The 26,951-nt window shown below is 36.0% G+C and overlaps 16 non-coding genes and 1 pseudogene across 16 annotated transcripts; all 17 read left to right on the top strand.

Moving 5' to 3' along the window:
* Positions 1 to 17: 17 nt before the first annotated feature.
* On the top strand, positions 18 to 124 carry LOC140161421 (U6 spliceosomal RNA). The gene has a single exon (XR_011860112.1). It is a non-coding gene; the product is annotated as a U6 spliceosomal RNA (small nuclear RNA).
* Positions 125 to 1,614: 1,490 nt separating this feature from the next.
* LOC140161419 (U6 spliceosomal RNA) lies at positions 1,615 to 1,721 on the top strand. Its single transcript, XR_011860110.1, has one exon. It is a non-coding gene; the product is annotated as a U6 spliceosomal RNA (small nuclear RNA).
* A 1,483-nt stretch (positions 1,722 to 3,204) lies between these two features.
* On the top strand, positions 3,205 to 3,311 carry LOC140161418 (U6 spliceosomal RNA). The gene has a single exon (XR_011860109.1). It is a non-coding gene; the product is annotated as a U6 spliceosomal RNA (small nuclear RNA).
* Positions 3,312 to 4,795: 1,484 nt separating this feature from the next.
* LOC140161417 (U6 spliceosomal RNA) lies at positions 4,796 to 4,902 on the top strand. The gene has a single exon (XR_011860108.1). It is a non-coding gene; the product is annotated as a U6 spliceosomal RNA (small nuclear RNA).
* A 1,483-nt stretch (positions 4,903 to 6,385) lies between these two features.
* LOC140161430 (U6 spliceosomal RNA) lies at positions 6,386 to 6,492 on the top strand. Its single transcript, XR_011860121.1, has one exon. It is a non-coding gene; the product is annotated as a U6 spliceosomal RNA (small nuclear RNA).
* A 1,482-nt stretch (positions 6,493 to 7,974) lies between these two features.
* LOC140161416 (U6 spliceosomal RNA) lies at positions 7,975 to 8,081 on the top strand. Its single transcript, XR_011860107.1, has one exon. It is a non-coding gene; the product is annotated as a U6 spliceosomal RNA (small nuclear RNA).
* A 1,485-nt stretch (positions 8,082 to 9,566) lies between these two features.
* On the top strand, positions 9,567 to 9,673 carry LOC140161414 (U6 spliceosomal RNA). The gene has a single exon (XR_011860106.1). It is a non-coding gene; the product is annotated as a U6 spliceosomal RNA (small nuclear RNA).
* A 1,486-nt stretch (positions 9,674 to 11,159) lies between these two features.
* LOC140161413 (U6 spliceosomal RNA) lies at positions 11,160 to 11,266 on the top strand. The gene has a single exon (XR_011860105.1). It is a non-coding gene; the product is annotated as a U6 spliceosomal RNA (small nuclear RNA).
* A 1,482-nt stretch (positions 11,267 to 12,748) lies between these two features.
* Positions 12,749 to 12,855, top strand: LOC140161412 (U6 spliceosomal RNA). The gene has a single exon (XR_011860104.1). It is a non-coding gene; the product is annotated as a U6 spliceosomal RNA (small nuclear RNA).
* Positions 12,856 to 14,340: 1,485 nt separating this feature from the next.
* LOC140161411 (U6 spliceosomal RNA) lies at positions 14,341 to 14,447 on the top strand. The gene has a single exon (XR_011860103.1). It is a non-coding gene; the product is annotated as a U6 spliceosomal RNA (small nuclear RNA).
* Positions 14,448 to 15,932: 1,485 nt separating this feature from the next.
* LOC140161410 (U6 spliceosomal RNA) lies at positions 15,933 to 16,039 on the top strand. Its single transcript, XR_011860102.1, has one exon. It is a non-coding gene; the product is annotated as a U6 spliceosomal RNA (small nuclear RNA).
* A 1,486-nt stretch (positions 16,040 to 17,525) lies between these two features.
* Positions 17,526 to 17,631, top strand: LOC140161433 (U6 spliceosomal RNA). Its single transcript, XR_011860124.1, has one exon. It is a non-coding gene; the product is annotated as a U6 spliceosomal RNA (small nuclear RNA).
* A 1,494-nt stretch (positions 17,632 to 19,125) lies between these two features.
* Positions 19,126 to 19,232, top strand: LOC140161409 (U6 spliceosomal RNA). Its single transcript, XR_011860101.1, has one exon. It is a non-coding gene; the product is annotated as a U6 spliceosomal RNA (small nuclear RNA).
* Positions 19,233 to 20,715: 1,483 nt separating this feature from the next.
* Positions 20,716 to 20,822, top strand: LOC140161407 (U6 spliceosomal RNA). Its single transcript, XR_011860099.1, has one exon. It is a non-coding gene; the product is annotated as a U6 spliceosomal RNA (small nuclear RNA).
* A 1,471-nt stretch (positions 20,823 to 22,293) lies between these two features.
* LOC140161432 (U6 spliceosomal RNA) lies at positions 22,294 to 22,399 on the top strand. The gene has a single exon (XR_011860123.1). It is a non-coding gene; the product is annotated as a U6 spliceosomal RNA (small nuclear RNA).
* Positions 22,400 to 23,881: 1,482 nt separating this feature from the next.
* On the top strand, positions 23,882 to 23,987 carry LOC140161434 (U6 spliceosomal RNA). Its single transcript, XR_011860125.1, has one exon. It is a non-coding gene; the product is annotated as a U6 spliceosomal RNA (small nuclear RNA).
* Positions 23,988 to 25,540: 1,553 nt separating this feature from the next.
* LOC140161435 (U6 spliceosomal RNA) lies at positions 25,541 to 25,657 on the top strand (annotated as a pseudogene).
* The last annotated feature ends 1,294 nt before the right edge of the window (positions 25,658 to 26,951 follow it).

Below are 26,951 nucleotides of genomic sequence, written 5' to 3'. Positions count from 1 at the left end.
CCGTCCTCTCTTTAATCGTGCTTGCTTCGGCAGCACATATACTAAAATTGGAACGATACAGAGAAGATTAGCATGGCCCCTGCGCAAGGATGACACGCAAAATCGTGAAGCGTTCCATATTTTTTTGAATATTTTCTATCATTTCTAAGAAAATTGAAACATTTGGAACAATTTGGAACACGATGTTTCAATTTTCGTTCCAAATGTTTCAATTGTTTCATTTGTTTCAATTTATAGATAACCATGGGGTAAAAATAGCGCAAGGATGACACGCAGAATCGTGAAGCGTTCCATATTATTTGAATATTTTCTATCGTTTCTGTCTACTGAAGATAGCATTGTTGAATAAAATACTGTACAGTGTGCTGTCTACTGAAGAGATAGCATTGTTGAATGAAATACTGTACAGTGTGCTGTCTACTGAAGATAGCATTGTTGAATAAAATACTGTACAGTGTGCTGTCTACTGATATGTGCTGTCTATTGAAATTGACATAAGGTTGACATTAAAAAGTTTGAAACATTAGCCAAGGTTTTTTAAATGGTTGGGGCGATTTAACCAAATTTGTGGTGATGTTTACCAAAGTGGTGATAATTTTACTGCCGTTTTATTTTATTTACACCTTGTTTAAAAAAAAAAAAAGTGTATAGTTTGTCAGCTTCAAATATGCAATTTCCCGTTTTCACACAGTGATATGGGGCCAAAATATAAATTCAACGTGGACAGAAAGTATCACACAATCTCACAGTGACTCAGTGATTAGCACAGCGCATGATTAAGGCCTACATATTTTAGTGTGTAAAACGCTGTATGAAATTGACATCTAAATCCTGAAAGTCATTGTCTTCCACTATATTTTGAGAGATGATAGCAAGTCATGTTTCTGATGTGTGTGTCGAATTAACTGCAGATTTATATATAGGTATGGTACTCAAAAAATACAAGGTTTACTAGAATGAAACTCAGGAACTAATAAGTCAACATTCACAACTGCTACTTCACTGGCGAAAAACATGACACCGCAGTTTGACATAATTATAAACATTAAACAAAATTAAAAAGTGTAATTTTGACTTGTTCATTATGTTCACTGGAATGAAACTATTAGTTCATGTATTCGTTCATGTAGGGGCTATCGGTGATAATTTGGCGAACATCCTTTAAATTATGCTGATAGGGCCTACTTCAATTAACGTGCGTTGTCACCAAACTTGGTTAACATAACTACTTAACTGTATCCAATGGCCTAAAACTTGACTTATATAGTGTTCATAGACGACAAACGAAAAGGTTACCGTGTCCTAGCATAAGTCAGCGACTGATTTCGTGCTTCATGAACCACAAAAGCTCTAGTTTAGTTGGTCGATGTGCATGCAGATCTCGTTTGAGCAAACAACTTTCGCTAGTTACCGATTCGGCACGCATAATCCGCGGCGGGTAATTTAAACGTAATATAATGGATCGTGACCTGTAATGGCTGTTACGGTCAGTGTCGGGCGCCCTCTGTTGGTTATTATTGGTAAAATAGCACGTTGTAACAACGTTGTGACACCAAGGAATATATATTCGATACTTTTGGTGATATAAATATCAAGTCCGTCCTCTCTTTAATCGTGCTTGCTTCGGCAGCACATATACTAAAATTGGAACGATACAGAGAAGATTAGCATGGCCCCTGCGCAAGGATGACACGCAAAATCGTGAAGCGTTCCATATTTTTTGAATATTTTCTATCATTTCTAAGAAAATTGAAACATTTGGAACAATTTGGAACACGATGTTTCAATTTTCGTTCCAAATGTTTCAATTGTTTCATTTGTTTCAATTTATAGATAACCATGGGGTAAAAATAGCGCAAGGATGACACGCAGAATCGTGAAGCGTTCCATATTATTTGAATATTTTCTATCGTTTCTGTCTACTGAAGATAGCATTGTTGAATAAAATACTGTACAGTGTGCTGTCTACTGAAGATAGCATTGTTGAATGAAATACTGTACAGTGTGCTGTCTACTGAAGATAGCATTGTTGAATAAAATACTGTACAGTGTGCTGTCTACTGATATGTGCTGTCTATTGAAATTGACATAAGGTTGACATTAAAAAGTTTGAAACATTAGCCAAGGTTTTTTAAATGGTTGGGGCGATTTAACCAAATTTGTGGTGATGTTTACCAAAGTGGTGATAATTTTACTGCCGTTTTATTTTATTTACACCTTGTTTTAAAAAAAAGTGTATAGTTTGTCAGCTTCAAATATGCAATTTACCGTTTTCACACAGTGATATGGGGCCAAAATATAAATTCAACGTGGACAGAAAGTATCACACAATCTCACAGTGACTCAGTGATTAGCACAGCGCATGATTAAGGCCTACATATTTTAGTGTGTAAAACGCTGTATGAAATTGACATCTAAATCCTGAAAGTCATTGTCTTCCACTATATTTTGAGAGATGATAGCAAGTCATGTTTCTGATGTGTGTGTCGAATTAACTGCAGATTTATATATAGGTATGGTACTCAAAAAATACAAGGTTTACTAGAATGAAACTCAGGAACTAATAAGTCAACATTCACAACTGCTACTTCACTGGCGAAAAACATGACACCGCAGTTTGACATAATTATAAACATTAAACAAAATTAAAAAGTGTAATTTTGACTTGTTCATTATGTTCACTGGAATGAAACTATTAGTTCATGTATTCGTTCATGTAGGGGCTATCGGTGATAATTTGGCGAACATCCTTTAAATTATGCTGATAGGGCCTACTTCAATTAACGTGCGTTGTCACCAAACTTGGTTAACATAACTACTTAACTGTATCCAATGGCCTAAAACTTGACTTATATAGTGTTCATAGACGACAAACGAAAAGGTTACCGTGTCCTAGCATAAGTCAGCGACTGATTTCGTGCTTCATGAACCACAAAAGCTCTAGTTTAGTTGGTCGATGTGCATGCAGATCTCGTTTGAGCAAACAACTTTCGCTAGTTACCGATTCGGCACGCATAATCCGCGGCGGGTAATTTAAACGTAATATAATGGATCGTGACCTGTAATGGCTGTTACGGTCAGTGTCGGGCGCCCTCTGTTGGTTATTATTGGTAAAATAGCACGTTGTAACAACGTTGTGACACCAAGGAATATATATTCGATACTTTTGGTGATATAAATATCAAGTCCGTCCTCTCTTTAATCGTGCTTGCTTCGGCAGCACATATACTAAAATTGGAACGATACAGAGAAGATTAGCATGGCCCCTGCGCAAGGATGACACGCAAAATCGTGAAGCGTTCCATATTTTTTTGAATATTTTCTATCATTTCTAAGAAAATTGAAACATTTGGAACAATTTGGAACACGATGTTTCAATTTTCGTTCCAATGTTTCAATTGTTTCATTTGTTTCAATTTATAGATAACCATGGGGTAAAAATAGCGCAAGGATGACACGCAGAATCGTGAAGCGTTCCATATTATTTGAATATTTTCTATCGTTTCTGTCTACTGAAGATAGCATTGTTGAATAAAATACTGTACAGTGTGCTGTCTACTGAAGATAGCATTGTTGAATGAAATACTGTACAGTGTGCTGTCTACTGAAGATAGCATTGTTGAATAAAATACTGTACAGTGTGCTGTCTACTGATATGTGCTGTCTATTGAAATTGACATAAGGTTGACATTAAAAAGTTTGAAACATTAGCCAAGGTTTTTTAATGGTTGGGGCGATTTAACCAAATTTGTGGTGATGTTTACCAAAGTGGTGATAATTTTACTGCCGTTTTATTTTATTTACACCTTGTTTAAAAAAAAAAGTGTATAGTTTGTCAGCTTCAAATATGCAATTTCCCGTTTTCACACAGTGATATGGGGCCAAAATATAAATTCAACGTGGACAGAAAGTATCACACAATCTCACAGTGACTCAGTGATTAGCACAGCGCATGATTAAGGCCTACATATTTTAGTGTGTAAAACGCTGTATGAAATTGACATCTAAATCCTGAAAGTCATTGTCTTCCACTATATTTTGAGAGATGATAGCAAGTCATGTTTCTGATGTGTGTGTCGAATTAACTGCAGATTTATATATAGGTATGGTACTCAAAAAATACAAGGTTTACTAGAATGAAACTCAGGAACTAATAAGTCAACATTCACAACTGCTACTTCACTGGCGAAAAACATGACACCGCAGTTTGACATAATTATAAACATTAAACAAAATTAAAAAGTGTAATTTTGACTTGTTCATTATGTTCACTGGAATGAAACTATTAGTTCATGTATTCGTTCATGTAGGGGCTATCGGTGATAATTTGGCGAACATCCTTTAAATTATGCTGATAGGGCCTACTTCAATTAACGTGCGTTGTCACCAAACTTGGTTAACATAACTACTTAACTGTATCCAATGGCCTAAAACTTGACTTATATAGTGTTCATAGACGACAAACGAAAAGGTTACCGTGTCCTAGCATAAGTCAGCGACTGATTTCGTGCTTCATGAACCACAAAAGCTCTAGTTTAGTTGGTCGATGTGCATGCAGATCTCGTTTGAGCAAACAACTTTCGCTAGTTACCGATTCGGCACGCATAATCCGCGGCGGGTAATTTAAACGTAATATAATGGATCGTGACCTGTAATGGCTGTTACGGTCAGTGTCGGGCGCCCTCTGTTGGTTATTATTGGTAAAATAGCACGTTGTAACAACGTTGTGACACCAAGGAATATATATTCGATACTTTTTGGTGATATAAATATCAAGTCCGTCCTCTCTTTAATCGTGCTTGCTTCGGCAGCACATATACTAAAATTGGAACGATACAGAGAAGATTAGCATGGCCCCTGCGCAAGGATGACACGCAAAATCGTGAAGCGTTCCATATTTTTTGAATATTTTCTATCATTTCTAAGAAAATTGAAACATTTGGAACAATTTGGAACACGATGTTTCAATTTTCGTTCCAAATGTTTCAATTGTTTCATTTGTTTCAATTTATAGATAACCATGGGGTAAAAATAGCGCAAGGATGACACGCAGAATCGTGAAGCGTTCCATATTATTTGAATATTTTCTATCGTTTCTGTCTACTGAAGATAGCATTGTTGAATAAAATACTGTACAGTGTGCTGTCTACTGAAGATAGCATTGTTGAATGAAATACTGTACAGTGTGCTGTCTACTGAAGATAGCATTGTTGAATAAAATACTGTACAGTGTGCTGTCTACTGATATGTGCTGTCTATTGAAATTGACATAAGGTTGACATTAAAAAGTTTGAAACATTAGCCAAGGTTTTTAAATGGTTGGGGCGATTTAACCTAATTTGTGGTGATGTTTACCAAAGTGGTGATAATTTTACTGCCGTTTTATTTTATTTACACCTTGTTTAAAAAAAAAAGTGTATAGTTTGTCAGCTTCAAATATGCAATTTCCCGTTTTCACACAGTGATATGGGGCCAAAATATAAATTCAACGTGGACAGAAAGTATCACACAATCTCACAGTGACTCAGTGATTAGCACAGCGCATGATTAAGGCCTACATATTTTAGTGTGTAAAACGCTGTATGAAATTGACATCTAAATCCTGAAAGTCATTGTCTTCCACTATATTTTGAGAGATGATAGCAAGTCATGTTTCTGATGTGTGTGTCGAATTAACTGCAGATTTATATATAGGTATGGTACTCAAAAATACAAGGTTTACTAGAATGAAACTCAGGAACTAATAAGTCAACATTCACAACTGCTACTTCACTGGCGAAAAACATGACACCGCAGTTTGACATAATTATAAACATTAAACAAAATTAAAAAGTGTAATTTTGACTTGTTCATTATGTTCACTGGAATGAAACTATTAGTTCATGTATTCGTTCATGTAGGGGCTATCGGTGATAATTTGGCGAACATCCTTTAAATTATGCTGATAGGGCCTACTTCAATTAACGTGCGTTGTCACCAAACTTGGTTAACATAACTACTTAACTGTATCCAATGGCCTAAAACTTGACTTATATAGTGTTCATAGACGACAAACGAAAAGGTTACCGTGTCCTAGCATAAGTCAGCGACTGATTTCGTGCTTCATGAACCACAAAAGCTCTAGTTTAGTTGGTCGATGTGCATGCAGATCTCGTTTGAGCAAACAACTTTCGCTAGTTACCGATTCGGCACGCATAATCCGCGGCGGGTAATTTAAACGTAATATAATGGATCGTGACCTGTAATGGCTGTTACGGTCAGTGTCGGGCGCCCTCTGTTGGTTATTATTGGTAAAATAGCACGTTGTAACAACGTTGTGACACCAAGGAATATATATTCGATACTTTTTGGTGATATAAATATCAAGTCCGTCCTCTCTTTAATCGTGCTTGCTTCGGCAGCACATATACTAAGATTGGAACGATACAGAGAAGATTAGCATGGCCCCTGCGCAAGGATGACACGCAAAATCGTGAAGCGTTCCATATTTTTTGAATATTTTCTATCATTTCTAAGAAAATTGAAACATTTGGAACAATTTGGAACACGATGTTTCAATTTTCGTTCCAAATGTTTCAATTGTTTCATTTGTTTCAATTTATAGATAACCATGGGGTAAAAATAGCGCAAGGATGACACGCAGAATCGTGAAGCGTTCCATATTATTTGAATATTTTCTATCGTTTCTGTCTACTGAAGATAGCATTGTTGAATAAAATACTGTACAGTGTGCTGTCTACTGAAGATAGCATTGTTGAATGAAATACTGTACAGTGTGCTGTCTACTGAAGATAGCATTGTTGAATAAAATACTGTACAGTGTGCTGTCTACTGATATGTGCTGTCTATTGAAATTGACATAAGGTTGACATTAAAAAGTTTGAAACATTAGCCAAGGTTTTTAAATGGTTGGGGCGATTTAACCAAATTTGTGGTGATGTTTACCAAAGTGGTGATAATTTTACTGCTGTTTTATTTTATTTACACCTTGTTTAAAAAAAAGTGTATAGTTTGTCAGCTTCAAATATGCAATTTCCCGTTTTCACACAGTGATATGGGGCCAAAATATAAATTCAACGTGGACAGAAAGTATCACACAATCTCACAGTGACTCAGTGATTAGCACAGCGCATGATTAAGGCCTACATATTTTAGTGTGTAAAACGCTGTATGAAATTGACATCTAAATCCTGAAAGTCATTGTCTTCCACTATATTTTGAGAGATGATAGCAAGTCATGTTTCTGATGTGTGTGTCGAATTAACTGCAGATTTATATATAGGTATGGTACTCAAAAAATACAAGGTTTACTAGAATGAAACTCAGGAACTAATAAGTCAACATTCACAACTGCTACTTCACTGGCGAAAAACATGACACCGCAGTTTGACATAATTATAAACATTAAACAAAATTAAAAAGTGTAATTTTGACTTGTTCATTATGTTCACTGGAATGAAACTATTAGTTCATGTATTCGTTCATGTAGGGGCTATCGGTGATAATTTGGCGAACATCCTTTAAATTATGCTGATAGGGCCTACTTCAATTAACGTGCGTTGTCACCAAACTTGGTTAACATAACTACTTAACTGTATCCAATGGCCTAAAACTTGACTTATATAGTGTTCATAGACGACAAACGAAAAGGTTACCGTGTCCTAGCATAAGTCAGCGACTGATTTCGTGCTTCATGAACCACAAAAGCTCTAGTTTAGTTGGTCGATGTGCATGCAGATCTCGTTTGAGCAAACAACTTTCGCTAGTTACCGATTCGGCACGCATAATCCGCGGCGGGTAATTTAAACGTAATATAATGGATCGTGACCTGTAATGGCTGTTACGGTCAGTGTCGGGCGCCCTCTGTTGGTTATTATTGGTAAAATAGCACGTTGTAACAACGTTGTGACACCAAGGAATATATATTCGATACTTTTTGGTGATATAAATATCAAGTCCGTCCTCTCTTTAATCGTGCTTGCTTCGGCAGCACATATACTAAAATTGGAACGATACAGAGAAGATTAGCATGGCCCCTGCGCAAGGATGACACGCAAAATCGTGAAGCGTTCCATATTTTTTTGAATATTTTCTATCATTTCTAAGAAAATTGAAACATTTGGAACAATTTGGAACACGATGTTTCAATTTTCGTTCCAAATGTTTCAATTGTTTCATTTGTTTCAATTTATAGATAACCATGGGGTAAAAATAGCGCAAGGATGACACGCAGAATCGTGAAGCGTTCCATATTATTTGAATATTTTCTATCGTTTCTGTCTACTGAAGATAGCATTGTTGAATAAAATACTGTACAGTGTGCTGTCTACTGAAGATAGCATTGTTGAATGAAATACTGTACAGTGTGCTGTCTACTGAAGATAGCATTGTTGAATAAAATACTGTACAGTGTGCTGTCTACTGATATGTGCTGTCTATTGAAATTGACATAAGGTTGACATTAAAAAGTTTGAAACATTAGCCAAGGTTTTTTAAATGGTTGGGGCGATTTAACCAAATTTGTGGTGATGTTTACCAAAGTGGTGATAATTTTACTGCCGTTTTATTTTATTTACACCTTGTTTAAAAAAAAAGTGTATAGTTTGTCAGCTTCAAATATGCAATTTCCCGTTTTCACACAGTGATATGGGGCCAAAATATAAATTCAACGTGGACAGAAAGTATCACACAATCTCACAGTGACTCAGTGATTAGCACAGCGCATGATTAAGGCCTACATATTTTAGTGTGTAAAACGCTGTATGAAATTGACATCTAAATCCTGAAAGTCATTGTCTTCCACTATATTTTGAGAGATGATAGCAAGTCATGTTTCTGATGTGTGTGTCGAATTAACTGCAGATTTATATATAGGTATGGTACTCAAAAAATACAAGGTTTACTAGAATGAAACTCAGGAACTAATAAGTCAACATTCACAACTGCTACTTCACTGGCGAAAAACATGACACCGCAGTTTGACATAATTATAAACATTAAACAAAATTAAAAAGTGTAATTTTGACTTGTTCATTATGTTCACTGGAATGAAACTATTAGTTCATGTATTCGTTCATGTAGGGGCTATCGGTGATAATTTGGCGAACATCCTTTAAATTATGCTGATAGGGCCTACTTCAATTAACGTGCGTTGTCACCAAACTTGGTTAACATAACTACTTAACTGTATCCAATGGCCTAAAACTTGACTTATATAGTGTTCATAGACGACAAACGAAAAGGTTACCGTGTCCTAGCATAAGTCAGCGACTGATTTCGTGCTTCATGAACCACAAAAGCTCTAGTTTAGTTGGTCGATGTGCATGCAGATCTCGTTTGAGCAAACAACTTTCGCTAGTTACCGATTCGGCACGCATAATCCGCGGCGGGTAATTTAAACGTAATATAATGGATCGTGACCTGTAATGGCTGTTACGGTCAGTGTCGGGCGCCCTCTGTTGGTTATTATTGGTAAAATAGCACGTTGTAACAACGTTGTGACACCAAGGAATATATATTCGATACTTTTTGGTGATATAAATATCAAGTCCGTCCTCTCTTTAATCGTGCTTGCTTCGGCAGCACATATACTAAAATTGGAACGATACAGAGAAGATTAGCATGGCCCCTGCGCAAGGATGACACGCAAAATCGTGAAGCGTTCCATATTTTTTTTGAATATTTTCTATCATTTCTAAGAAAATTGAAACATTTGGAACAATTTGGAACACGATGTTTCAATTTTCGTTCCAAATGTTTCAATTGTTTCATTTGTTTCAATTTATAGATAACCATGGGGTAAAAATAGCGCAAGGATGACACGCAGAATCGTGAAGCGTTCCATATTATTTGAATATTTTCTATCGTTTCTGTCTACTGAAGATAGCATTGTTGAATAAAATACTGTACAGTGTGCTGTCTACTGAAGATAGCATTGTTGAATGAAATACTGTACAGTGTGCTGTCTACTGAAGATAGCATTGTTGAATAAAATACTGTACAGTGTGCTGTCTACTGATATGTGCTGTCTATTGAAATTGACATAAGGTTGACATTAAAAAGTTTGAAACATTAGCCAAGGTTTTTTTATGGTTTGGGGCGATTTAACCAAATTTGTGGTGATGTTTACCAAAGTGGTGATAATTTTACTGCCGTTTTATTTTATTTACACCTTGTTTTAAAAAAAAGTGTATAGTTTGTCAGCTTCAAATATGCAATTTCCCGTTTTCACACAGTGATATGGGGCCAAAATATAAATTCAACGTGGACAGAAAGTATCACACAATCTCACAGTGACTCAGTGATTAGCACAGCGCATGATTAAGGCCTACATATTTTAGTGTGTAAAACGCTGTATGAAATTGACATCTAAATCCTGAAAGTCATTGTCTTCCACTATATTTTGAGAGATGATAGCAAGTCATGTTTCTGATGTGTGTGTCGAATTAACTGCAGATTTATATATAGGTATGGTACTCAAAAAATACAAGGTTTACTAGAATGAAACTCAGGAACTAATAAGTCAACATTCACAACTGCTACTTCACTGGCGAAAAACATGACACCGCAGTTTGACATAATTATAAACATTAAACAAAATTAAAAAGTGTAATTTTGACTTGTTCATTATGTTCACTGGAATGAAACTATTAGTTCATGTATTCGTTCATGTAGGGGCTATCGGTGATAATTTGGCGAACATCCTTTAAATTATGCTGATAGGGCCTACTTCAATTAACGTGCGTTGTCACCAAACTTGGTTAACATAACTACTTAACTGTATCCAATGGCCTAAAACTTGACTTATATAGTGTTCATAGACGACAAACGAAAAGGTTACCGTGTCCTAGCATAAGTCAGCGACTGATTTCGTGCTTCATGAACCACAAAAGCTCTAGTTTAGTTGGTCGATGTGCATGCAGATCTCGTTTGAGCAAACAACTTTCGCTAGTTACCGATTCGGCACGCATAATCCGCGGCGGGTAATTTAAACGTAATATAATGGATCGTGACCTGTAATGGCTGTTACGGTCAGTGTCGGGCGCCCTCTGTTGGTTATTATTGGTAAAATAGCACGTTGTAACAACGTTGTGACACCAAGGAATATATATTCGATACTTTTTGGTGATATAAATATCAAGTCCGTCCTCTCTTTAATCGTGCTTGCTTCGGCAGCACATATACTAAAATTGGAACGATACAGAGAAGATTAGCATGGCCCCTGCGCAAGGATGACACGCAAAATCGTGAAGCGTTCCATATTTTTTTGAATGTTTTCTATCATTTCTAAGAAAATTGAAACATTTGGAAGAATTTGGAACACGATGTTTCAATTTTCGTTCCAAATGTTTCAATTGTTTCATTTGTTTCAATTTATAGATAACCATGGGGTAAAATAGCGCAAGGATGACACGCAGAATCGTGAAGCGTTCCATATTATTTGAATATTTTCTATCGTTTCTGTCTACTGAAGATAGCATTGTTGAATAAAATACTGTACAGTGTGCTGTCTACTGAAGATAGCATTGTTGAATGAAATACTGTACAGTGTGCTGTCTACTGAAGATAGCATTGTTGAATAAAATACTGTACAGTGTGCTGTCTACTGATATGTGCTGTCTATTGAAATTGACATAAGGTTGACATTAAAAAGTTTGAAACATTAGCCAAGGTTTTTTTTTTTTTTTTGGCGATTTAACCAAATTTGTGGTGATGTTTACCAAAGTGGTGATAATTTTACTGCCGTTTTATTTTATTTACACCTTGTTTAAAAAAAAAAGTATAGTTTGTCAGCTTCAAATATGCAATTTCCCGTTTTCACACAGTGATATGGGGCCAAAATATAAATTCAACGTGGACAGAAAGTATCACACAATCTCACAGTGACTCAGTGATTAGCACAGCGCATGATTAAGGCCTACATATTTTAGTGTGTAAAACGCTGTATGAAATTGACATCTAAATCCTGAAAGTCATTGTCTTCCACTATATTTTGAGAGATGATAGCAAGTCATGTTTCTGATGTGTGTGTCGAATTAACTGCAGATTTATATATAGGTATGGTACTCAAAAAATACAAGGTTTACTAGAATGAAACTCAGGAACTAATAAGTCAACATTCACAACTGCTACTTCACTGGCGAAAAACATGACACCGCAGTTTGACATAATTATAAACATTAAACAAAATTAAAAAGTGTAATTTTGACTTGTTCATTATGTTCACTGGAATGAAACTATTAGTTCATGTATTCGTTCATGTAGGGGCTATCGGTGATAATTTGGCGAACATCCTTTAAATTATGCTGATAGGGCCTACTTCAATTAACGTGCGTTGTCACCAAACTTGGTTAACATAACTACTTAACTGTATCCAATGGCCTAAAACTTGACTTATATAGTGTTCATAGACGACAAACGAAAAGGTTACCGTGTCCTAGCATAAGTCAGCGACTGATTTCGTGCTTCATGAACCACAAAAGCTCTAGTTTAGTTGGTCGATGTGCATGCAGATCTCGTTTGAGCAAACAACTTTCGCTAGTTACCGATTCGGCACGCATAATCCGCGGCGGGTAATTTAAACGTAATATAATGGATCGTGACCTGTAATGGCTGTTACGGTCAGTGTCGGGCGCCCTCTGTTGGTTATTATTGGTAAAATAGCACGTTGTAACAACGTTGTGACACCAAGGAATATATATTCGATACTTTTGGTGATATAAATATCAAGTCCGTCCTCTCTTTAATCGTGCTTGCTTCGGCAGCACATATACTAAAATTGGAACGATACAGAGAAGATTAGCATGGCCCCTGCGCAAGGATGACACGCAAAATCGTGAAGCGTTCCATATTTTTTTGAATATTTTCTATCATTTCTAAGAAAATTGAAACATTTGGAACAATTTGGAACACGATGTTTCAATTTTCGTTCCAAATGTTTCAATTGTTTCATTTGTTTCAATTTATAGATAACCATGGGGTAAAAATAGCGCAAGGATGACACGCAGAATCGTGAAGCGTTCCATATTATTTGAATATTTTCTATCGTTTCTGTCTACTGAAGATAGCATTGTTGAATAAAATACTGTACAGTGTGCTGTCTACTGAAGATAGCATTGTTGAATGAAATACTGTACAGTGTGCTGTCTACTGAAGATAGCATTGTTGAATAAAATACTGTACAGTGTGCTGTCTACTGATATGTGCTGTCTATTGAAATTGACATAAGGTTGACATTAAAAAGTTTGAAACATTAGCCAAGGTTTTTTAAATGGTTGGGGCGATTTAACCAAATTTGTGGTGATGTTTACCAAAGTGGTGATAATTTTACTGCCGTTTTATTTTATTTACACCTTGTTTAAAAAAAAAAGTGTATAGTTTGTCAGCTTCAAATATGCAATTTCCCGTTTTCACACAGTGATATGGGGCCAAAATATAAATTCAACGTGGACAGAAAGTATCACACAATCTCACAGTGACTCAGTGATTAGCACAGCGCATGATTAAGGCCTACATATTTTAGTGTGTAAAACGCTGTATGAAATTGACATCTAAATCCTGAAAGTCATTGTCTTCCACTATATTTTGAGAGATGATAGCAAGTCATGTTTCTGATGTGTGTGTCGAATTAACTGCAGATTTATATATAGGTATGGTACTCAAAAAATACAAGGTTTACTAGAATGAAACTCAGGAACTAATAAGTCAACATTCACAACTGCTACTTCACTGGCGAAAAACATGACACCGCAGTTTGACATAATTATAAACATTAAACAAAATTAAAAAGTGTAATTTTGACTTGTTCATTATGTTCACTGGAATGAAACTATTAGTTCATGTATTCGTTCATGTAGGGGCTATCGGTGATAATTTGGCGAACATCCTTTAAATTATGCTGATAGGGCCTACTTCAATTAACGTGCGTTGTCACCAAACTTGGTTAACATAACTACTTAACTGTATCCAATGGCCTAAAACTTGACTTATATAGTGTTCATAGACGACAAACGAAAAGGTTACCGTGTCCTAGCATAAGTCAGCGACTGATTTCGTGCTTCATGAACCACAAAAGCTCTAGTTTAGTTGGTCGATGTGCATGCAGATCTCGTTTGAGCAAACAACTTTCGCTAGTTACCGATTCGGCACGCATAATCCGCGGCGGGTAATTTAAACGTAATATAATGGATCGTGACCTGTAATGGCTGTTACGGTCAGTGTCGGGCGCCCTCTGTTGGTTATTATTGGTAAAATAGCACGTTGTAACAACGTTGTGACACCAAGGAATATATATTCGCTACTTTTGGTGATATAAATATCAAGTCCGTCCTCTCTTTAATCGTGCTTGCTTCGGCAGCACATATACTAAAATTGGAACGATACAGAGAAGATTAGCATGGCCCCTGCGCAAGGATGACACGCAAAATCGTGAAGCGTTCCATATTTTTTGAATATTTTCTATCATTTCTAAGAAAATTGAAACATTTGGAACAATTTGGAACACGATGTTTCAATTTTCGTTCCAAATGTTTCAATTGTTTCATTTGTTTCAATTTATAGATAACCATGGGGTAAAAATAGCGCAAGGATGACACGCAGAATCGTGAAGCGTTCCATATTATTTGAATATTTTCTATCGTTTCTGTCTACTGAAGATAGCATTGTTGAATAAAATACTGTACAGTGTGCTGTCTACTGAAGATAGCATTGTTGAATGAAATACTGTACAGTGTGCTGTCTACTGAAGATAGCATTGTTGAATAAAATACTGTACAGTGTGCTGTCTACTGATATGTGCTGTCTATTGAAATTGACATAAGGTTGACATTAAAAAGTTTGAAACATTAGCCAAGGTTTTTAAATGGTTGGGGCGATTTAACCAAATTTGTGGTGATGTTTACCAAAGTGGTGATAATTTTACTGCTGTTTTATTTTATTTACACCTTGTTTAAAAAAAAAAAGTGTATAGTTTGTCAGCTTCAAATATGCAATTTCCTGTTTTCACACAGTGATATGGGGCCAAAATATAAATTCAACGTGGACAGAAAGTATCACACAATCTCACAGTGACTCAGTGATTAGCACAGCGCATGATTAAGGCCTACATATTTTAGTGTGTAAAACGCTGTATGAAATTGACATCTAAATCCTGAAAGTCATTGTCTTCCACTATATTTTGAGAGATGATAGCAAGTCATGTTTCTGATGTGTGTGTCGAATTAACTGCAGATTTATATATAGGTATGGTACTCAAAAAATACAAGGTTTACTAGAATGAAACTCAGGAACTAATAAGTCAACATTCACAACTGCTACTTCACTGGCGAAAAACATGACACCGCAGTTTGACATAATTATAAACATTAAACAAAATTAAAAAGTGTAATTTTGACTTGTTCATTATGTTCACTGGAATGAAACTATTAGTTCATGTATTCGTTCATGTAGGGGCTATCGGTGATAATTTGGCGAACATCCTTTAAATTATGCTGATAGGGCCTACTTCAATTAACGTGCGTTGTCACCAAACTTGGTTAACATAACTACTTAACTGTATCCAATGGCCTAAAACTTGACTTATATAGTGTTCATAGACGACAAACGAAAAGGTTACCGTGTCCTAGCATAAGTCAGCGACTGATTTCGTGCTTCATGAACCACAAAAGCTCTAGTTTAGTTGGTCGATGTGCATGCAGATCTCGTTTGAGCAAACAACTTTCGCTAGTTACCGATTCGGCACGCATAATCCGCGGCGGGTAATTTAAACGTAATATAATGGATCGTGACCTGTAATGGCTGTTACGGTCAGTGTCGGGCGCCCTCTGTTGGTTATTATTGGTAAAATAGCACGTTGTAACAACGTTGTGACACCAAGGAATATATATTCGATACTTTTTGGTGATATAAATATCAAGTCCGTCCTCTCTTTAATCGTGCTTGCTTCGGCAGCACATATACTAAAATTGGAACGATACAGAGAAGATTAGCATGGCCCCTGCGCAAGGATGACACGCAAAATCGTGAAGCGTTCCATATTTTTTTGAATATTTTCTATCATTTCTAAGAAAATTGAAACATTTGGAACAATTTGGAACACGATGTTTCAATTTTCGTTCCAAATGTTTCAATTGTTTCATTTGTTTCAATTTATAGATAACCATGGGGTAAAAATAGCGCAAGGATGACACGCAGAATCGTGAAGCGTTCCATATTATTTGAATATTTTCTATCGTTTCTGTCTACTGAAGATAGCATTGTTGAATAAAATACTGTACAGTGTGCTGTCTACTGAAGATAGCATTGTTGAATGAAATACTGTACAGTGTGCTGTCTACTGAAGATAGCATTGTTGAATAAAATACTGTACAGTGTGCTGTCTACTGATATGTGCTGTCTATTGAAATTGACATAAGGTTGACATTAAAAAGTTTGAAACATTAGCCAAGGTTTTTAAATGGTTGGGGCGATTTAACCAAATTTGTGGTGATGTTTACCAAAGTGGTGATAATTTTACTGCTGTTTTATTTTATTTACACCTTGTTTAAAAAAAAAAGTGTATAGTTTGTCAGCTTCAAATATGCAATTTCCCGTTTTCACACAGTGATATGGGGCCAAAATATAAATTCAACGTGGACAGAAAGTATCACACAATCTCACAGTGACTCAGTGATTAGCACAGCGCATGATTAAGGCCTACATATTTTAGTGTGTAAAAAACGCTGTATGAAATTGACATCTAAATCCTGAAAGTCATTGTCTTCCACTATATTTTGAGAGATGATAGCAAGTCATGTTTCTGATGTGTGTGTCGAATTAACTGCAGATTTATATATAGGTATGGTACTCAAAAAATACAAGGTTTACTAGAATGAAACTCAGGAACTAATAAGTCAACATTCACAACTGCTACTTCACTGGCGAAAAACATGACACCGCAGTTTGACATAATTATAAACATTAAACAAAATTAAAAAGTGTAATTTTGACTTGTTCATTATGTTCACTGGAATGAAACTATTAGTTCATGTATTCGTTCATGTAGGGGCTATCGGTGATAATTTGGCGAACATCCTTTAAATTATGCTGATAGGGCCTACTTCAATTAACGTGCGTTGTCACCAAACTTGGTTAACATAACTACTTAACTGTATCCAATGGCCTAAAACTTGACTTATATAGTGTTCATAGACGACAAACGAAAAGGTTACCGTGTCCTAGCATAAGTCAGCGACTGATTTCGTGCTTCATGAACCACAAAAGCTCTAGTTTAGTTGGTCGATGTGCATGCAGATCTCGTTTGAGCAAACAACTTTCGCTAGTTACCGATTCGGCACGCATAATCCGCGGCGGGTAATTTAAACGTAATATAATGGATCGTGACCTGTAATGGCTGTTACGGTCAGTGTCGGGCGCCCTCTGTTGGTTATTATTGGTAAAATAGCACGTTGTAACAACGTTGTGACACCAAGGAATATATATTCGATACTTTTGGTGATATAAATATCAAGTCCGTCCTCTCTTTAATCGTGCTTGCTTCGGCAGCACATATACTAAAATTGAACGATACAGAGAAGATTAGCATGGCCCCTGCGCAAGGATGACACGCAAAATCGTGAAGCGTTCCATATTTTTTGAATATTTTCTATCATTTCTAAGAAAATTGAAACATTTGGAACAATTTGGAACACGATGTTTCAATTTTCGTTCCAAATGTTTCAATTGTTTCATTTGTTTCAATTTATAGATAACCATGGGGTAAAAATAGCGCAAGGATGACACGCAGAATCGTGAAGCGTTCCATATTATTTGAATATTTTCTATCGTTTCTGTCTACTGAAGATAGCATTGTTGAATAAAATACTGTACAGTGTGCTGTCTACTGAAGATAGCATTGTTGAATGAAATACTGTACAGTGTGCTGTCTACTGAAGATAGCATTGTTGAATAAAATACTGTACAGTGTGCTGTCTACTGATATGTGCTGTCTATTGAAATTGACATAAGGTTGACATTAAAAGTTTGAAACATTAGCCAAGGTTTTTAAATGGTTGGGGCGATTTAACAAAATTTGTGGTGATGTTTACCAAAGTGGTGATAATTTTACTGCCGTTTTATTTTATTTACACCTTGTTTAAAAAAAAAAAAAGTGTATAGTTTGTCAGCTTCAAATATGCAATTTCCCGTTTTCACACAGTGATATGGGGCCAAAATATAAATTCAACGTGGACAGAAAGTATCACACAATCTCACAGTGACTCAGTGATTAGCACAGCGCATGATTAAGGCCTACATATTTTAGTGTGTAAAACGCTGTATGAAATTGACATCTAAATCCTGAAAGTCATTGTCTTCCACTATATTTTGAGAGATGATAGCAAGTCATGTTTCTGATGTGTGTGTCGAATTAACTGCAGATTTATATATAGGTATGGTACTCAAAAAATACAAGGTTTACTAGAATGAAACTCAGGAACTAATAAGTCAACATTCACAACTGCTACTTCACTGGCGAAAAACATGACACCGCAGTTTGACATAATTATAAACATTAAACAAAATTAAAAAGTGTAATTTTGACTTGTTCATTATGTTCACTGGAATGAAACTATTAGTTCATGTATTCGTTCATGTAGGGGCTATCGGTGATAATTTGGCGAACATCCTTTAAATTATGCTGATAGGGCCTACTTCAATTAACGTGCGTTGTCACCAAACTTGGTTAACATAACTACTTAACTGTATCCAATGGCCTAAAACTTGACTTATATAGTGTTCATAGACGACAAACGAAAAGGTTACCGTGTCCTAGCATAAGTCAGCGACTGATTTCGTGCTTCATGAACCACAAAAGCTCTAGTTTAGTTGGTCGATGTGCATGCAGATCTCGTTTGAGCAAACAACTTTCGCTAGTTACCGATTTCATGATTCGGCACGCATAATCCGCGGCGGGTAATTTAAACGTAATATAATGGATCGTGACCTGTAATGGCTGTTACGGTCAGTGTCGGGCGCCCTCTGTTGGTTATTATTGGTAAAATAGCACGTTGTAACAACGTTGTGACACCAAGGAATATATATTCGATACTTTTTGGTGATATAAATATCAAGTCCGTCCTCTCTTTAATCGTGCTTGCTTCGGCAGCACATATACTAAAATTGGAACGATACAGAGAAGATTAGCATGGCCCCTGCGCAAGGATGACACGCAAAATCGTGAAGCGTTCCATATTTTTTGAATATTTTCTATCATTTCTAAGAAAATTGAAACATTTGGAACAATTTGGAACACGATGTTTCAATTTTCGTTCCAAATGTTTCAATTGTTTCATTTGTTTCAATTTATAGATAACCATGGGGTAAAAATAGCGCAAGGATGACACGCAGAATCGTGAAGCGTTCCATATTATTTGAATATTTTCTATCGTTTCTGTCTACTGAAGATAGCATTGTTGAATAAAATACTGTACAGTGTGCTGTCTACTGAAGATAGCATTGTTGAATGAAATACTGTACAGTGTGCTGTCTACTGAAGATAGCATTGTTGAATAAAATACTGTACAGTGTGCTGTCTACTGATATGTGCTGTCTATTGAAATTGACATAAGGTTGACATTAAAAAGTTTGAAACATTAGCCAAGGTTTTTTAAATGGTTGGGGCGATTTAACCAAATTTGTGGTGATGTTTACCAAAGTGGTGATAATTTTAATGCCGTTTTATTTTATTTACACCTTGTTTAAAAAAAAAGTGTATAGTTTGTCAGCTTCAAATATGCAATTTCCCGTTTTCACACAGTGATATGGGGCCAAAATATAAATTCAACGTGGACAGAAAGTATCACACAATCTCACAGTGACTCAGTGATTAGCACAGCGCATGATTAAGGCCTACATATTTTAGTGTGTAAAACGCTGTATGAAATTGACATCTAAATCCTGAAAGTCATTGTCTTCCACTATATTTTGAGAGATGATAGCAAGTCATGTTTCTGATGTGTGTGTCGAATTAACTGCAGATTTATATATAGGTATGGTACTCAAAAATACAAGGTTTACTAGAATGAAACTCAGGAACTAATAAGTCAACATTCACAACTGCTACTTCACTGGCGAAAAACATGACACCGCAGTTTGACATAATTATAAACATTAAACAAAATTAAAAAGTGTAATTTTGACTTGTTCATTATGTTCACTGGAATGAAACTATTAGTTCATGTATTCGTTCATGTAGGGGCTATCGGTGATAATTTGGCGAACATCCTTTAAATTATGCTGATAGGGCCTACTTCAATTAACGTGCGTTGTCACCAAACTTGGTTAACATAACTACTTAACTGTATCCAATGGCCTAAAACTTGACTTATATAGTGTTCATAGACGACAAACGAAAAGGTTACCGTGTCCTAGCATAAGTCAGCGACTGATTTCGTGCTTCATGAACCACAAAAGCTCTAGTTTAGTTGGTCGATGTGCATGCAGATCTCGTTTGAGCAAACAACTTTCGCTAGTTACCGATTCGGCACGCATAATCCGCGGCGGGTAATTTAAACGTAATATAATGGATCGTGACCTGTAATGGCTGTTACGGTCAGTGTCGGGCGCCCTCTGTTGGTTATTATTGGTAAAATAGCACGTTGTAACAACGTTGTGACACCAAGGAATATATATTCGATACTTTTTGGTGATATAAATATCAAGTCCGTCCTCTCTTTAATCGTGCTTGCTTCGGCAGCACATATACTAAAATTGGAACGATACAGAGAAGATTAGCATGGCCCCTGCGCAAGGATGACACGCAAAATCGTGAAGCGTTCCATATTTTTTGAATATTTTCTATCATTTCTAAGAAAATTGAAACATTTGGAACAATTTGGAACACGATGTTTCAATTTTCGTTCCAAATGTTTCAATTGTTTCATTTGTTTCAATTTATAGATAACCATGGGGTAAAAATAGCGCAAGGATGACACGCAGAATCGTGAAGCGTTCCATATTATTTGAATATTTTCTATCGTTTCTGTCTACTGAAGATAGCATTGTTGAATAAAATACTGTACAGTGTGCTGTCTACTGAAGATAGCATTGTTGAATGAAATACTGTACAGTGTGCTGTCTACTGAAGATAGCATTGTTGAATAAAATACTGTACAGTGTGCTGTCTACTGATATGTGCTGTCTATTGAAATTGACATAAGGTTGACATTAAAAAGTTTGAAACATTAGCCAAGGTTTTTTAAATGGTTGGGACGATTTAACCAAATTTGTGGTGATGTTTACCAAAGTGGTGATAATTTTACTGCTGTTTTATTTTATTTACACATAATAAAAAAAAAAAGTGTATAGTTTGTCAGCTTCAAATATGCAATTTCCTGTTTTCACACAGTGATATGGGGCCAAAATATAAATTCAACGTGGACAGAAAGTATCACACAATCTCACAGTGACTCAGTGATTAGCACAGCGCATGATTAAGGCCTACATATTTTAGTGTGTAAAACGCTGTATGAAATTGACATCTAAATCCTGAAAGTCATTGTCTTCCACTATATTTTGAGAGATGATAGCAAGTCATGTTTCTGATGTGTGTGTCGAATTAACTGCAGATTTATATATAGGTATGGTACTCAAAAAATACAAGGTTTACTAGAATGAAACTCAGGAACTAATAAGTCAACATTCACAACTGCTCTTCACTGGCGAACATAATGAACATAATTATAAACATTAAACAAAATTAAAAAGTGTAATTTTGACTTGTTCATTATGTTCACTGGAATGAAACTATTAGTTCATGTATTCGTTCATGTAGGGGCTATCGGTGATAATTTGGCGAACATCCTTTAAATTATGCTGATAGGGCCTACTTCAATTAACGTGCGTTGTCACCAAACTTGGTTAACATAACTACTTAACTGTATCCAATGGCCTAAAACTTGACTTATATAGTGTTCATAGACGACAAACGAAAAGGTTACCGTGTCCTAGCATAAGTCAGCGACTGATTTCGTGCTTCATGAACCACAAAAGCTCTAGTTTAGTTGGTCGATGTGCATGCAGATCTCGTTTGAGCAAACAACTTTCGCTAGTTACCGATTCGGCACGCATAATCCGCGGCGGGTAATTTAAACGTAATATAATGGATCGTGACCTGTAATGGCTGTTACGGTCAGTGTCGGGCGCCCTCTGTTGGTTATTATTGGTAAAATAGCACGTTGTAACAACGTTGTGACACCAAGGAATATATATTCGATACTTTTTGGTGATATAAATATCAAGTCCGTCCTCTCTTTAATCGTGCTTGCTTCGGCAGCACATATACTAAAATTGAACGATACAGAGAAGATTAGCATGGCCCCTGCGCAAGGATGACACGCAAAATCGTGAAGCGTTCCATATTTTTTGAATATTTTCTCATTTCTAAGAAAATTGAAACATTTGGAACAATTTGGAACACGATGTTTCAATTTTCGTTCCAAATGTTTCAATTGTTTCATTTGTTTCAATTTATAGATAACCATGGGGTAAAAATAGCGCAAGGATGACACGCAGAATCGTGAAGCGTTCCATATTATTTGAATATTTTCTATCGTTTCTGTCTACTGAAGATAGCATTGTTGAATAAAATACTGTACAGTGTGCTGTCTACTGAAGATAGCATTGTTGAATGAAATACTGTACAGTGTGCTGTCTACTGAAGATAGCATTGTTGAATAAAATACTGTACAGTGTGCTGTCTACTGATATGTGCTGTCTATTGAAATTGACATAAGGTTGACATTAAAAAGTTTGAAACATTAGCCAAGGTTTTTTAAATGGTTGGGCGATTTAACCAAATTTGTGGTGATGTTTACCAAAGTGGTGATAATTTTACTGCCGTTTTATTTTATTTACACCTTGTTTAAAAAAAAAAAAAGTATAGTTTGTCAGCTTCAAATATGCAATTTCCCGTTTTCACTCAGTGATATGAGGCCACAATATAAATTCAACGTGGACAGAAAGTATCACACAATCTCACAGTGACTCAGTGATTAGCACAGCGCATGATTAAGGCCTACATATTTTAGTGTGTAAAACGCTGTATGAAATTGACATCTAAATCCTGAAAGTCATTGTCTTCCACTATATTTTGAGAGATGATAGCAAGTCATGTTTCTGATGTGTGTGTCGAATTAACTGCAGATTTATATATAGGTATGGTACTCAAAAAATACAAGGTTTACTAGAATGAAACTCAGGAACTAATAAGTCAACATTCACAACTGCTACTTCACTGGCGAAAAACATGACACCGCAGTTTGACATAATTATAAACATTAAACAAAATTAAAAAGTGTAATTTTGACTTGTTCATTATGTTCACTGGAATGAAACTATTAGTTCATGTATTCGTTCATGTAGGGGCTATCGGTGATAATTTGGCGAACATCCTTTAAATTATGCTGATAGGGCCTACTTCAATTAACGTGCGTTGTCACCAAACTTGGTTAACATAACTACTTAACTGTATCCAATGGCCTAAAACTTGACTTATATAGTGTTCATAGACGACAAACGAAAAGGTTACCGTGTCCTAGCATAAGTCAGCGACTGATTTCGTGCTTCATGAACCACAAAAGCTCTAGTTTAGTTGGTCGATGTGCATGCAGATCTCGTTTGAGCAAACAACTTTCGCTAGTTACCGATTCGGCACGCATAATCCGCGGCGGGTAATTTAAACGTAATATAATGGATCGTGACCTGTAATGGCTGTTACGGTCAGTGTCGGGCGCCCTCTGTTGGTTATTATTGGTAAAATAGCACGTTGTAACAACGTTGTGACACCAAGGAATATATATTCGATACTTTTGGTGATATAAATATCAAGTCCGTCCTCTCTTTAATCGTGCTTGCTTCGGCAGCACATATACTAAACTTGAACGATACAGAGAAGATTAGCATGGCCCCTGCGCAAGGATGACACGCAAAATCGTGAAGCGTTCCATATTTTTTGAATATTTTCTATCATTTCTAAGAAAATTGAAACATTTGGAACAATTTGGAACACGATGTTTCAATTTTCGTTCCAAATGTTTCAATTGTTTCATTTGTTTCAATTTATAGATAACCATGGGGTAAAAATAGCGCAAGGATGACACGCAGAATCGTGAAGCGTTCCATATTATTTGAATATTTTCTATCGTTTCTGTCTACTGAAGATAGCATTGTTGAATAAAATACTGTACAGTGTGCTGTCTACTGAAGATAGCATTGTTGAATGAAATACTGTACAGTGTGCTGTCTACTGAAGATAGCATTGTTGAATAAAATACTGTACAGTGTGCTGTCTACTGATATGTGCTGTCTATTGAAATTGACATAAGGTTGACATTAAAAAGTTTGAAACATTAGCCAAGGTTTTTAAATGGTTGGGGCGATTTAACCAAATTTGTGGTGATGTTTACCAAAGTGGTGATAATTTTACTGCCGTTTTATTTTATTTACACCTTGTTTAAAAAAAAAGTGTATAGTTTGTCAGCTTCAAATATGCAATTTTCCGTTTTCACACAGTGATATGGGGCCAAAATATAAATTCAACGTGGACAGAAAGTATCACACAATCTCACAGTGACTCAGTGATTAGCACAGCGCATGATTAAGGCCTACATATTTTAGTGTGTAAAACGCTGTATGAAATTGACATCTAAATCCTGAAAGTCATTGTCTTCCACTATATTTTGAGAGATGATAGCAAGTCATGTTTCTGATGTGTGTGTCGAATTAACTGCAGATTTATATATAGGTATGGTACTCAAAAAATACAAGGTTTACTAGAATGAAACTCAGGAACTAATAAGTCAACATTCACAACTGCTACTTCACTGGCGAAAAACATGACACCGCAGTTTGACATAATTATAAACATTAAACAAAATTAAAAAGTGTAATTTTGACTTGTTCATTATGTTCACTGGAATGAAACTATTAGTTCATGTATTCGTTCATGTAGGGGCTATCGGTGATAATTTGGCGAACATCCTTTAAATTATGCTGATAGGGCCTACTTCAATTAACGTGCGTTGTCACCAAACTTGGTTAACATAACTACTTAACTGTATCCAATGGCCTAAAACTTGACTTATATAGTGTTCATAGACGACAAACGAAAAGGTTACCGTGTCCTAGCATAAGTCAGCGACTGATTTCGTGCTTCATGAACCACAAAAGCTCTAGTTTAGTTGGTCGATGTGCATGCAGATCTCGTTTGAGCAAACAACTTTCGCTAGTTACCGATTCGGCACGCATAATCCGCGGCGGGTAATTTAAACGTAATATAATGGATCGTGACCTGTAATGGCTGTTACGGTCAGTGTCGGGCGCCCTCTGTTGGTTATTATTGGTAAAATAGCACGTTGTAACAACGTTGTGACACCAGGAATATATATTCGATACTTTTGGTGATATAAATATCAAGTCCGTCCTCTTTAATCGTGCTTTGCTTCGGCAGAATATATATTCGATACTTTTTGGTGATATAAATATCAAGTCCGTCCTCTCTTTAATCGTGCTTGTTCGGCAGCACATTGATACTAAAATTGAACGATACAGAGAAGATTTTTGCTAGCATGGCCCCTGCGCAAGGATGAACGACGCAAAATCGTGTGAAGCGTTCCATATTTTTTGAATATTTTCTATCATTTCTAAGAAAATTGAAACATTTGGAACAATTTGGAACACGATGTTTCAATTTTCGTTCCAAATGTTTCAATTGTTTCATTTGTTTCAATTTATAGATAACCATGGGGTAAAAAATAGCGCAAGGATGACACGCAGAATCGTGAAGCGTTCCATATTATTTGAATATTTTCTATCGTTTCTGTCTACTGAAGATAGCATTGTTGAATAAAATACTGTACAGTGTGCTGTCTACTGAAGATAGCATTGTTGAATGAAATACTGTACAGTGTGCTGTCTACTGAAGATAGCATTGTTGAATAAAATACTGTACAGTGTGCTGTCTACTGATATGTGCTGTCTATTGAAATTGACATAAGGTTGACATTAAAAAGTTTGAAACATTAGCTGCAAGTTTTTAAATGGTTGGGGCGATTTAACCAAATTTGTGGTGATGTTTACCAAAGTGGTGATAATTTTACTGCTGTTTTATTTTATTTACACCTTGTTTAAAAAAAAAGTGTATAGTTTGTCAGCTTCAAATATGCAATTTCCCGTTTTCACACAGTGATATGGGGCCAAAATATAAATTCAACGTGGACAGAAAGTATCACACAAGCTCACAGTGACTCAGTGATTAGCACAGCGCATGATTAAGGCCTACATATTTTAGTGTGTAAAACGCTGTATGAAATTGACATCTAAATCCTGAAAGTCATTGTCTTCCACTATATTTTGAGAGATGATAGCAAGTCATGTTTCTGATGTGTGTGTCGAATTAACTGCAGATTTATATATAGGTATAGTACTCAAAAAATACAAGGTTTACTAGAATGAAACTCAGGAACTAATAAGTCAACATTCACAACTGCTACTTCACTGGCGAAAAACATGACACCGCAGTTTGACATAATTATAAACATTAAACAAAATTAAAAAGTGTAATTTTGACTTGTTCATTATGTTCACTGGAATGAAACTATTAGTTCATGTATTCGTTCATGTAGGGGCTATCGGTGATAATTTGGCGAACATCCTTTAAATTATGCTGATAGGGCCTACTTCAATTAACGTGCGTTGTCACCAAACTTGGTTAACATAACTACTTAACTGTATCCAATGGCCTAAAACTTAAAACTTATATAGTGTTCATAGACGACAAACGAAAAGCGTTACCCGTGTTCTAGCATAAGTCATCAAGCGACTGATTTCTGTGCTTCGCGAACCACCGAAAGCTCTAGTTTGGTTGGTCGGTATGTGCTTACAGATCTCGTTAGAGCAAAACAACTTTCGCTAGTTAC

Source organism: Amphiura filiformis, chromosome 9 (genome assembly GCF_039555335.1).
Source record: "Amphiura filiformis chromosome 9, Afil_fr2py, whole genome shotgun sequence".
Taxonomy (NCBI): Eukaryota; Metazoa; Echinodermata; class Ophiuroidea; order Amphilepidida; family Amphiuridae; genus Amphiura; species Amphiura filiformis.
This window is presented reverse-complemented; position numbering and strand designations above follow the sequence as displayed.